We start from the raw sequence: 12,452 nt of genomic DNA on the forward strand, positions 1-12,452 counted from the left end.
CGAGATTCATCAAGAATAAACCATTGACCAGCGGGGCATGACCATAAAACATATCTCTCATATAAATAGAACAACCATTATTCTCGGATTTAAATGAGTAGCCATCTCGAATTAAACAAGATCCAGATACAATGTTCATGCTCAAAGCTGGCACTAAATAACAATTATTGAGGTTTAAAACTAATCCCGTAGGTAAATGCAGAGGTAGCGTGCCGACGGCGATCACATCGACCTTGGAACCATTCCCGACGCGCATCGTCACCTCGTCCTTTGCCAGTCTCCGCTTATTCCGCAGTTCCTGTTTTGAGTTACAAATATGAGCAACCGCACCGGTATCAAATACCCAGGAGCTACTACGAGTACTGGTAAGGTACACATCAATTACATGTATATCACATATACCTTTGGTGTTGCCGGCCTTCTTGTCCGCTAAGTATTTGGGGCAGTTCCGCTTCCAGTGACCACTTCCCTTGCAATAAAAGCACTCAGTCTCAGGCTTGGGTCCATTCTTCGACTTCTTCCCGGCAACTGGCTTACCGGGCGCGGCAACTCCCTTGCCGTCCTTCTTGAAGTTCTTCTTACCCTTGCCTTTCTTGAACTAAGTGGTTTTATTCACCATCAACACTTGATGTTCCTTTCTGATCTCCACCTCCGCTGATTTCAGCATTGAATATACCTCAGGAATGGTCTTTTCCATCCCCTGCATATTGAAGTTCATCACAAAGCTCTTGTAGCTCGGTGGAAGCGACTGAAGGATTCTGTCAATGACCGCGTCATCCGGGAGATTAACTCCCAGCTGAGACAAGCGGTTGTGTAACCCAGACATTCTGAGTATGTGCTCACTAACAGAACTATTTTCCTCCATTTTACAGCTGAAGAACTTGTCGGAGACTTCATATCTCTCGACCCGGGCATGAGCTTGGAAAACCATTTTCAGCTCTTCGAACATCTCATATGCTCCATGCTTCTCAAAACGCTTTTGGAGCCCTGGTTCTAAGCTGTAAAGCATGCCGCACTGAACGAGGGAGTAATCATCAGCACGTGATTGCCAAGCGTTCATAACGTCTTGGTTCTCTGGGATGGGTGCTTCACCTAAGGGTGCTTCTCGGACATAATCTTTCTTGGCAGCTATGAGGATGATCCTCAGGTTCCGGACCCAGTCCGTATAGTTGCTGCCATCATCTTTCAGCTTGGTTTTCTCTAGGAACGCGTTGAAGTTGAGGACAACGTGGGCCATTTGATCTACAAGACATATTGTAAAGATTTTAGACTAAGTTCATGATAATTAAGTTCATCTAATCAAATTATGCAATGAACTCCCACTCAGATAGACATCCCTCTAGTCATCTAGGTGAAACATGATCCGAGTTAACTAGGCCGTGTCCGATCATCACGTGAGACAGACTAGTCAAGATCGGTGAAAATCTCCATGTTGATCGTATCTTCTATACGACTCATGCTCGACCTTTCGGTCTTCCGTGTTCCGAGGCCATGTCTGTACATGCTAGGCTCGTCAAGTCAACCTAAGTGTATTGCGTGTGTTCCGAGGCCATGTCTGTACATGCTAGGCTCGTCAACACCCGTTGTATGCGGTTAGAATCTATCACACCCGATCATCACGTGGTGCTTCGAAACAACGAACCTTCGCAACGGTGCACAGTTAGGGGGAACACTTTTTTGAAATTATTATAAGGGATCATCTTACTTACTACCGTCGTTCTAAGCAAATAAGATGCAAAACATGATAAACATCACATGCAATCAAATAGTGACATGATATGGCCAATATCATTTTGCTCCTTTGATCTCCATCTTCGGGGCGCCATGATCATCTTCGTCACCGGCATGACACCATGATCTCCATCATCATGATCTCCATCATTGTGTCTTCATGAAGTTGTCACGGCAACGATTACTTCTACTTCTATGGCTAACACGTTTAGCAATAAAGTAAAGTAATTTACATGGCGTTATTCAATGACACGCAGGTCATACAAAATAATAAAGACAACTCCTATGGCTCCTGCCGGTTGTCATACTCATCGACATGCAAGTCGTGATTCCTATTACAAGAATATGATCAATCTCATACATCACATATATCATTCATCACATCTTTTTGGCCATATCACATCACAAGGCACATGCTGCAAAAACAAGTTAGACGTCCTCTAATTGTTGTTGCAAGTTTTTTACGTGGCTTCTATAGGTTTCTAGCAAGAACGTTTCTTACCTACGTAAAACCACAACGTGATATGCCAATATCTATTTACCCTTCATAAGGACCCTTTCATCGAATCCGTTCAGACTAAAGTGGGAGAGACAGACACCCGCTAGCCACCTTATGCAACTAGTGCATGTCAGTCGGTGGAACCTGTCTCACGTAAGCGTACGTGTAAGGTCGGTCCGGGCCGCTTCATCCCACAATACCGCCGAAACAGGATAAGACTAGTAGCGGCAAGAATAATTGGCAACATCTACGCCCACAACTGCTTTGTGTTCTACTCGTGCATAGTAACTACGCATAGGCCTGGCTCTGATACCACTGTTGGGGATCGTAGCAGAATTTTAAAATTTCCTACGCATCACCAAGATCCATCTATGGAGTATACTAGCAATGAGGGGAAAGGAGTGCATCTACATACCCTTGTAGATCGCGAGCGGAAGCGTTCCAATGAACGGGGTTGATGGAGTCGTACTCGCCGTGATCCAAATCACCGATGACCGAGTGCCGAACGGACGACACCTCCGCGTTCAACACACGTACGGAGCAGCGACGTCTCCTCCTTCTTGATCCAGCAAGGGGGAAGGAGAGGTTGATGGAGATCCAGCAGCATGACGGCGTGGTGGTGGATGTAGCGGGGATCTCGGCAGGGCTTCGCCAAGCTTCTGCGAGAGGGAGAGGTGTTGCAGGGGGAGAGGGAGGCGCCAGGGGCTGTGGTGTTGCTGCCCTCCCTCCCCCCACTATTTATAGGCCCCCTGGAGGGGAGGCGCCGGCCCTGGAACCCATCTACATGGGGGGGGGGCGGCCAAGGGGGAAGGGGGGTGGCTTCCCCCCCAAGCCAAGTGGGGCGCCCCCCACCCCTAGGGTTTCAACCCTAGGCGCAGGGGGAGGGCCAAGGGGGGCGCCCCAGCCCACTAAGGGCTGGTTCCCTTCCCACTTCAGCCCATGGGGCCCTCCGGGATAGGTGGCCCCACCCGGTGGACCCCCGGGACCCTTCCGGTGGTCCCGGTACAATACCGATAACCCCCGAAACTTTCCCGGTGGCCGAAACTGGACTTCCTATAGATAATTCTTCACCTCCGGACCATTCTGGAACTCCTCATGACGTCCGGGATCTCATCCGGGACTCCGAACAACTTTCGGGTTTCCGCATACTAATATCTCTACAACCCTAGCGTCACCGAACCTTAAGTGTGTAGACCCTATGGGTTCGGGAGACATGCAGACATGACCGAGACGCCTCTCCGGCCAATAACCAACAGCGGGATCTGGATACCCATGTTGGCTCCCACATGTTCCACGATGATCTCATTGGATGAACCACGATGTCGAGGATTCAATCAATCCCGTATACAATTCCCTTTGTCAATCGGTATGTTACTTGCCTGAGATTTGATCGTCGGTATCCCAATACCTTGTTCAATCTCGTTACCGGCAAGTCTCTTTACTCGTACTGCAATGCATGATCCCGTGGCTAACTCCTTAGTCACATTGAGCTCATTATGATGATGCATTACCGAGTGGGCCCAGAGATACCTCTCCGTCATACGGAGTGACAAATCCCAGTCTCGATCCGTGTCAACCCAACAGACACTTTCAGAGATACCCGTAGTGTACCTTTATAGTCACCCAGTTACATTGTGACGTTTGGTACACCCAAAGCACTCCTACGGCATCCGGGAGTTACACGATCTCATGGTCTAAGGAAAAGATACTTGACATTGGAAAAGCTCTAGCAAACGAACTACACGATCTTTGCGCTATGCTTAGGATTGGGTCTTGTCCATCACATCATTCTCCTAATGATGTGATCCCGTTATCAATGACATCCAATGTCCATAGTCAGGAAACCATGACTATCTGTTGATCAACGAGCTAGTCAACTAGAGGCTTACTAGGGACACGTTGTGGTCTATGTATTCACACATGTATTACGATTTCCGGATAACACAATTATAGCATGAACAATAGACAATTATCATGAACAAAGAAATATAATAATAACCATTTATTATTGCCTCTAGGCCATATTTCCAACAGTTCTCCGCTTAGTTACTTTACCGTTGCCATTGTTACAATTACTACAAAACTGCTACTGTTACCTTTGCCACTGTTACCGTTACTTCCATACTATTTTGCTACTAAATACTTTGCTGCAGATATTAAGTTATGCAGGTGTGGTTGAATTGAAAACTCAACTGCTAATACTTGAGAATATTCTTTGGCTCCCCTTGTGTCGAATCAATAAATTGGGTTGAATATGCTACCCTCGAAAACTGTTGCGATCCCCTATACTTGTGGGTTATCAAGACTATTTTCTGGCGCCGTTGCCGGGGAGCATATCTCTATTCTTTGAGTCACTTGGGATTTATATCTGCTGATCACTATGAGGAACTTGAAAGACGAGAAAACCAAAATTTATCCCTCAACTACGAGGGGAGGTAAGGAACTGCCATCTAGCTCTGCACTTGATTCACCTTCTGTTTTGAGTAAGCTTGCGACACGTAAGCCTGCTTCTGCTATTAATTCTGATATGTCGCATGTTATTGATGATGCTACTTCTGCTATGCATGATACTTATGATGAAACTACTTCTATGCTTGATAATACTGTGCCACTAGGTGAATTTCTTGATGAACAACTTGCTAGGGCTAGAGAGAATGAAATTATTGAAACTGATGATATTGATGAAAGTGATGATGAAGATTCTCCCCCTAGATATGAATTGCCTATTGTGCCTGAGGGTTATGTTATGGATGAAGAAACTGCTAGAGACTTTCTTGCTTGCAATGATAGGAATGATCTTATGAAATTATTAGCTAAGCTGAAAGAAAAGTCTTTGAATGCTAGAATGAAATATGACCCTGCTTTTGTACTTCACCTATCTGTATTACTGATAAGGATTATGATTTCTCTGTCGATCTGGAGATAATTACTTTGGTTGAATCTCATCCTTTTTATGGCTATGAATCTGACACTGTTGTGGCACATCTTAATAAATTAAATGATATAGCTACCCTATTCACTAATGATGAGAAAACTCGTTACTACTATATCCTTAAGTTATTTCCGTTCTCATTAAAGGGTGATGCTAAAACATGGTTTAATTCTCTTGATCCTGGTTGTGTGCGTAGTCCCCAGGATATGATTTATTACTTCTCTGCTAAATATTTCCCTGCTCATAAGAAACAAGCTGCTTTAAGGGAAATATATAATTTTGTGCAAATTGAAGAAGAGAGTCTCCCACAAGCTTGGGGGAGGCTTCTCCAATTACTTAATGCTTTGCCTGATCATCCTCTCAAGAAAAAATGAAATACTTGATATCTTTTATAATGGACTAACCGATGCTTCCAGAGACCACCTGGATAGTTGTGCTGGTTGTGTTTTCAGGGAAACAACAGTTGATCAAGTTGAATTGCTATTGAATAATATGTTGACTAATGAAAATAATTGGACACTTCCTGAACCAACTCCTAAGCCAACTCCGAAGAAAAGGGGTATTCTATTTCTCAGTCCTGAAGATATGCAAGAGGCAAAGAAATCTATGAAAGAAAAAGGTATTAAAGCTGATGATGTTAAGAATTTACCTCCTATTGAAGAAATGCATGGTCTTAATTTGCCGCCTGTTGAAGAAATACATGGTCTTGATAACCCGACACAGGTAGTAAACGTAAATTCTCTCTATAGATTTCATGAAGGTGATATTCCTCATTATAAGTCTGCTAGACAATGCTTAGATGAGTTTGATAATTTTACAAACAAGAAAACTTCAATGCTTATGTTGGTAGACAATTGAAACGTAATGCTTATATGATTGAACACTTGAGTGATTATATGTCTAGAGTTAAAGGTGAACTTAAACTCATTAGTAAACATGCTTCTATGGTTACCACTCAAGTAGAACAAGTACTTAAAGCTCAAAATGATTTGCTCAATGAATTAAATAGTAAGAAAAATGATAATGTTGTTAGAGTTATGACTAGAGGGGGTAAAATGACTCAGGAACCTTTGTATCCTGAGGGCCACCCTAAGAGAAATGAGCAAGATTCTCAGAGAACTAATGTTGATGCACCTAGTCCTTCTAAGAAGAAGAAAAAGAAAAATGATAGGACTTTGCATGCTTCCAGTGAACCTATTGTTGACACACCTGAGAATCCCAATGATATTTCTATTTCTGATGCTGAAACACAATCTGGTGATGAACATGAACCTAGTGATAATGTTAATGATGATGTTCATGTTGATGCTCAACCTAGCAATAACAATGATGTAGAGATTGAACCTGCTGTTGATCTTGATAACCCACAATCAAAGAATCAACGTTATGATAAGAGAGACTTTGTTGCTAGGAAGCACGGTAAAGAAAGAGAACCATGGGTTCAGAAACCCATGCATTTTCCTCCTAAACCATCCAAGAAAAAGGATGATGAGGATTTTGAGCGCTTTGCTGAAATGATTAGACCCATCTTTTTGCGTATGCGTTTGACTGAAATGCTTAAAATGAATACTTATGCTAAGTATACGAAGGATATTGTTACAAATAAAAGAAAGATACCGGGAGCTGAAATTTCCACCATGCTTGCTAATTATACTTTTAAAGGTGGAATGCCTAAGAAACATGGAGATCCAGGAGTACCAACTATACCATGCTCCATTAAAAGAAACTATGTTAGAACTGCTTTATGTGATCTTGGAGCCGGTGTTAGTGTTATGCCTCTCTCTTTATATCGTAGACTTGATTTGAATAAGTTGACACCTACTGAAATATCTTTGCAAATGGCCGATAAATCAACCGCCATACCTGTTGGTATTTGTGAGGATGTGCCTGTTGTGGTTTCAAACGTTACTATTTTAACGGACTTTGTTATTCTTGATATTCCCGAGGACGATAATATGTTGATTATCCTTGGTAGACCTTTTTCGAATACTGCAGGGGCTGTTATTTATTGCAACAAAGGCAATGCCACTTTTCATGTTAATGGTAATGAGTATACGGTACACTTTCTGAGGAAGCAACCTCAAGTCCATAGCATAAATTCTATTGGAAAAATTCCATCAATTATTATTGGAGGTTTTGAATTTCCTCTTCCTACTGTCAAGAAGAAATATGATATTCTTATTGTTGGGGATGTGCATATCCCCGTTGAGGTAACCTAGTGTTATTCGAAATTTCTCTGGACCCATGTTATTCGAAAAGAGTTTGTTAACAAGACTTGATCAACCTTGTTAGTGGATTCCTTTTGATGAGCATGAGATGGATGAAGTTAGAAAGCACAACTCTCTGTACCCTCCTTTTACTTTCTGTTATTTAGATTAAATAAAGAAAAAAATAGTATTTTTGTCTGTTTTTTGAATTGTCCGTGCAATAAAAAGATACCCCAAAATAAAAGTTCTCCAAATGCCCCGAAAATGAAATATGTTTTTTCTAGAATATTTGAGAATATCTGGCACTGAGAACACATCAGGGGGAGCCAGCACCTGGCCACGAGGGTCCAGGGCACGCCCCCTGCCTCGTGGGCCCCCAGTGGCCCCCGCCACTTATTCCAGCACCCACACACTCCTTCCTCCCAAAAAAATCACCAACCAGCTCAAGCACGAGTTCTAGCTCATTTTGCTGCGATTTTCGATCTCCTTGCTCAAAGCTCCACTAACAAAACTGCTTTGGGGGATTGTTCTTCGGTATGTGACTCCTCCAATGGTCCAATTAGTTTTTGTTCTAGTGCTCTATTCATTGCAAATTTTTGCTGCTTAGGTGACCCTGTTCTTGAGCTTGCATGTCAAATTTATATGGTCCCAAGTAGTTCTAATGCATGATATAGTCTCTAGGCACTTGTGGGAGTAGTTGCTATCAATTTTGTTGAGTGTGGTTCACTTTTATTTTGAGTTACTAAAAATTTCAGAAATTTGCAGAAAGTAATGAAGAGATTTTTCAGGGGCTCTTCGAGCCGAAGCTCGAAGGACAAGAAAAGTGAAGAGGATAAAAGGCCCAAATATAATCTCCCTCGCACCACGGAGGTTCGGCCGTGTGAATGGCCTTGTGATGATTTCTTGACAGCAGCCGAGATTCATGATGATTTTTATTATTTGGCTAAGAATGCGGGCCTCACCGACTTCCTCCGTGACCAGCGTGAACAGTATCTCCTACTCACTAATATTTTTGTGCAAAATTGTCATTTCCATGCTATTTGATCACCACCTTCAGTGGATTTTTATTTATATGATGAGTATAAGGAGATGTCCCTTTATGATTTTTGTGAGGTTTGCAAGTTACCCTTTGCGGGCAGCATAGATGAACCACATCGTAATGATGTGGAAGGGTTTATTGATATGATTGTTGTAGGGTAAACAAGGAAGGTTTCCGATGCACGAATCACTAGCATACACTTTCCTGTTCTACGTTACTTTGCAATATTTGCTAGTAGATGTTTAATCGGTCGCGGAAACTGTGGAAACCTTAGTGCCCCTGATATTGTTATTTTGTGCCATGCCTTGTTTCATGATAACACTTTTAGTCTAGGCGCTATTGTTGCCAAGCGGTTAAATCTGAACCGTACGAAGGGTTCCGTCTTGGGAGGTATCTTTGCCTCGCGCCTCGCTGCACACTTGAACATACCTATTAGGCATTATGAGAAAGAAGAAAAGATGCTGTCTCCTGGTTTTCTAGACTATAAGAGTATGGTAGCACATGATTTTATTGTTAAGAATAAGAAAAAGATGCTTAACTATAGACTAATATTTCATAAAAATTACTTTACGACTATTACTTTGCCTGCTCCTTCTTTGTTCAACTTATCTTCAGGCAAGTACCTTGTTTTGCCGGAGGCCATTCATGCCTACCGGAACCTCACACCAGCTCCAAAGCCAGAGCCGGAGCCACAACTTGATCCTCACTGTCAGTCTGTTTACCAGTGGGATCCGGAGGAGATCGCCAACTAGTGGCACCCCGAGGATCCTTCTCAGTACGACCCAGCTACAACTTTGGATATCCGCCAGGCCATCCATGGGCATAGACCAACTTAGGCCAAAATCCTAAGCTTGGGGGAGTACGTATTTCTCACCGACATTACATTCATGTTCACACACTCATTCTAGTTGTCGGTGCTCATACTTTTTCATTGTACTATCCATGCTAGTTTATTTTCCTTTTTCTCGCTTTCTTCTTGTGTGCTTGAATAACCTTAAGAAAAACCAAAAAATAATTAGTTGTAGCTTTTAGCTAGTTTACTTTCCATGCCTGTAGTAGTAATAATTAAAAGAAAACCCAAAAAGATTTTTCGTTCTTCTTTTGCTTGTTGGGAGCTTTCCCGTGTAAATAGTTTTATTTCCTTTCTTTTCTTTGGGGGTCGAGAGGAGAAGACCATAATGAAAATGTTGAAGTAGCTCTTATATGCATTGTTGTTGATTTAACCAGGAGCCCATATTACTTTGTCTTCTCCCTTGAATTAATTGCTTGCATATTCCAGCTTAGTCCAATTGTATGTGCACTATTATTATTATCCAAATTGTTCGGTCGTGCAAGTGAAAGGCAATAATGATGATATGTAATGGACTGATTGAGATGAGAGAAGCTGGTATGAACTCGACCTCTCTTGTTTTTGTAAATATGATTAGTTTATAGTTGTTTATGCCATGCTTAATTAGCTAGGAGTTTATAATGGTTTACCTTGCGTGCCAACATGATATTAAAATGGTTGTGATGTGGTGTGATAGGGTGGTATCCTTCTTTGAACGATTCGAGTGGCTTGACTTGGCACATGTTCACGCATGTAGTTGAAATAAAATCAACATAGCTTCCACGATATTTATGTTCATGGTGATTTATATCCTACTCATGCTTGCACTCATTGTTGATTAATCTTAATGCATGTTCATGACTGTTGTCGCTCTCTAGTTGGTCGCTTCCCAGTCTCTTTCTAGCCTTCACTTGTACTAAGCAGGAATACTGCTTGTGCATCCACTTCCATAAACCCCAAAGTTATTCCATATGAGTCCACCATATCTTCCTATATGCGGTATCTACCTGCCGTTCCAAGTAAATTTGTATGTGCCAAACTCTAAACCTTCAAATGAAATTCTGTTTTGTATGCTCGAATAGCTCATGTATCAACTACGACTGTCTGTATCTTCCATGCTAGGCGGGTTATTCTCAAGAGGAGTGGACTCCGCTCCTCACTCACGAGAAAATGGCTGGTCACCGGGATGCCCAATCCCATGCTCAAACCAAATCAAAACTCCCCCAGGATTGTGTTAGTTGGAGGCACCCGTTGTTTCGGGCAAGCCATGGATTGATGCTTGTTGGTGGTGGGGGAGTATAAACTTTACCATTCTGCTTGGGAACCGCCTATAATGTGTGTAGCATGGAAGATATCGAGATCTCTCGATTGTTATGTTGACAATGAAAGTATGCCACTCAAAATGTTATTTATCTCTATTTCAAAAGTGAGCTCTGGCACCTCTACAAATCCCTGCTTCCCTCTGTGAAGGGCCTATCTATTTACTTTTATGTTGAGTCATCACCCTCTTATTAAAAAGCACCAGTTGGAGAGCTTGCTGTCATTTGCATCCATTACTATTAATTTATATTGAGTATGACTATGACTGGATCTCTTTTACCATGAATTACAATGTTTAGTCAATCCTTGATCTTCAGAGGTGCTCTGCATTTATGTTTTGCGGTCTCAGAAAGGGCTAGCGAGATACCATCTTGTTATATCATATTATGATTGTTTTGAGAAAGTGTTGTCATCCGAGATTTATTATTATTGCTCGCTAGTTGATTATGCCATTGATATGAGTAAACATGAGACCTAAATGTTATCGTGAATATGGTTAGTGAATAATCTTTGCTGAAAACTTGAATGCTGGCTTTACATATTTGCAACAACAAGAGCAAACAGAGTTTGTAAAAGTTTTTCTTTATCACTTTCAGTTTATCAATTGAATTGCTTGAGGACAAGCAAATGTTTAAGCTTGGGGGAGTTTATACGTCTCCGTCGTATCTACTTTTCCAAACACTTTCCCCTTGTTTTGGACTCTAACTTGCATGATTTGAATGGAACTAACCCGGACTGACGCTGTTTTCAGCAGAAGTGCCATGGTGTTATTTTTGTGCAGAAATAAAAGTTCTCGGGATGACATGAAACTTCACGGAGAATATTTTTGGAATTAATAAAAAATACCGGCAAAAGAATCAAGGCCAGGGGGCCCACACCCTGTCCAGGAGGGTGGGGGGTCCGCCTACCCCCCAGGGCGCGCCCCCTGCCTCGTGGGCCCCCTGGTGCTCCACCGACCTCAACTCCAACTCTATATATTCATGTTTGGGGAGAAAAAATCAGAGAGAAGGATTCATCGCGTTTTACGATACGGAGCCGCCGCCAAGCCCTAAACTCTCTCGGGAGGGCTCATCTGGAGTCCGTTCGGGGCTCCGGAGAGGGGAATCCGTCGCCATCATCATCATCAACCTTCCTCCATCACCAATTTCATGATGCTCACCGCCGTGCGTGAGTAATTCCATCGTAGGCTTGCTGGACGGTGATGGGTTGGATGAGATTTATCATTTAATCGAGTTAGTTTTGTTAGGGTTTGATCCCTAGTATCCATTATGTTCTGAGATTGATGTTGCTATGATTTTGCTATGCTTAATGCTTGTCACTAGGGCCCGGGTGCCATGATTTCATATCTGAACCTATTATGTTTTCATGAATATATGTGAGTTCTTGATCCTATCTTGCAAGTCAATAGTCACCTACTATGTGTTATGATCCGGCAACCCCGAAGTGACAATAATCGGGACCACTCCCGGTGATGACCGTAGTTTGAGGAGTTCATGTATTCACTAAGTGTTAATGCTTTGGTCCGGTGCTCTATTAAAAGGAGGCCTTGATATCCCTTAGTTTCCAATAGGACCCCACTGCCACGGGAGGGTAGGACAAAAGATGTCATGCAAGTTCTTTTCTATAAGCACGTATGACTATATTCGGAATACATGCCTACATTACATTGATGAATCGGAGCTAGTTCTGTGTCATCCTATGTTATAACTGTTGCATGAATAGTCGCATCCGACATAGTTATCCATCACCGATCCAATGCCTACGAGCTTTTCACATATTGTTCTCCGCTTTAGTTACTTTACCGTTGCCACCGTTACAATTACTACAAAACTGCTACTGTTACCTTTGCCACTGTTACCGTTACTTCCATACTATTTTGCTACTAAATATTTTGC

The sequence above is a fragment of the Aegilops tauschii genome, chromosome 6, assembly GCF_002575655.3.
Source record: "Aegilops tauschii subsp. strangulata cultivar AL8/78 chromosome 6, Aet v6.0, whole genome shotgun sequence".
Taxonomy (NCBI): domain Eukaryota; kingdom Viridiplantae; phylum Streptophyta; class Magnoliopsida; order Poales; family Poaceae; genus Aegilops; species Aegilops tauschii.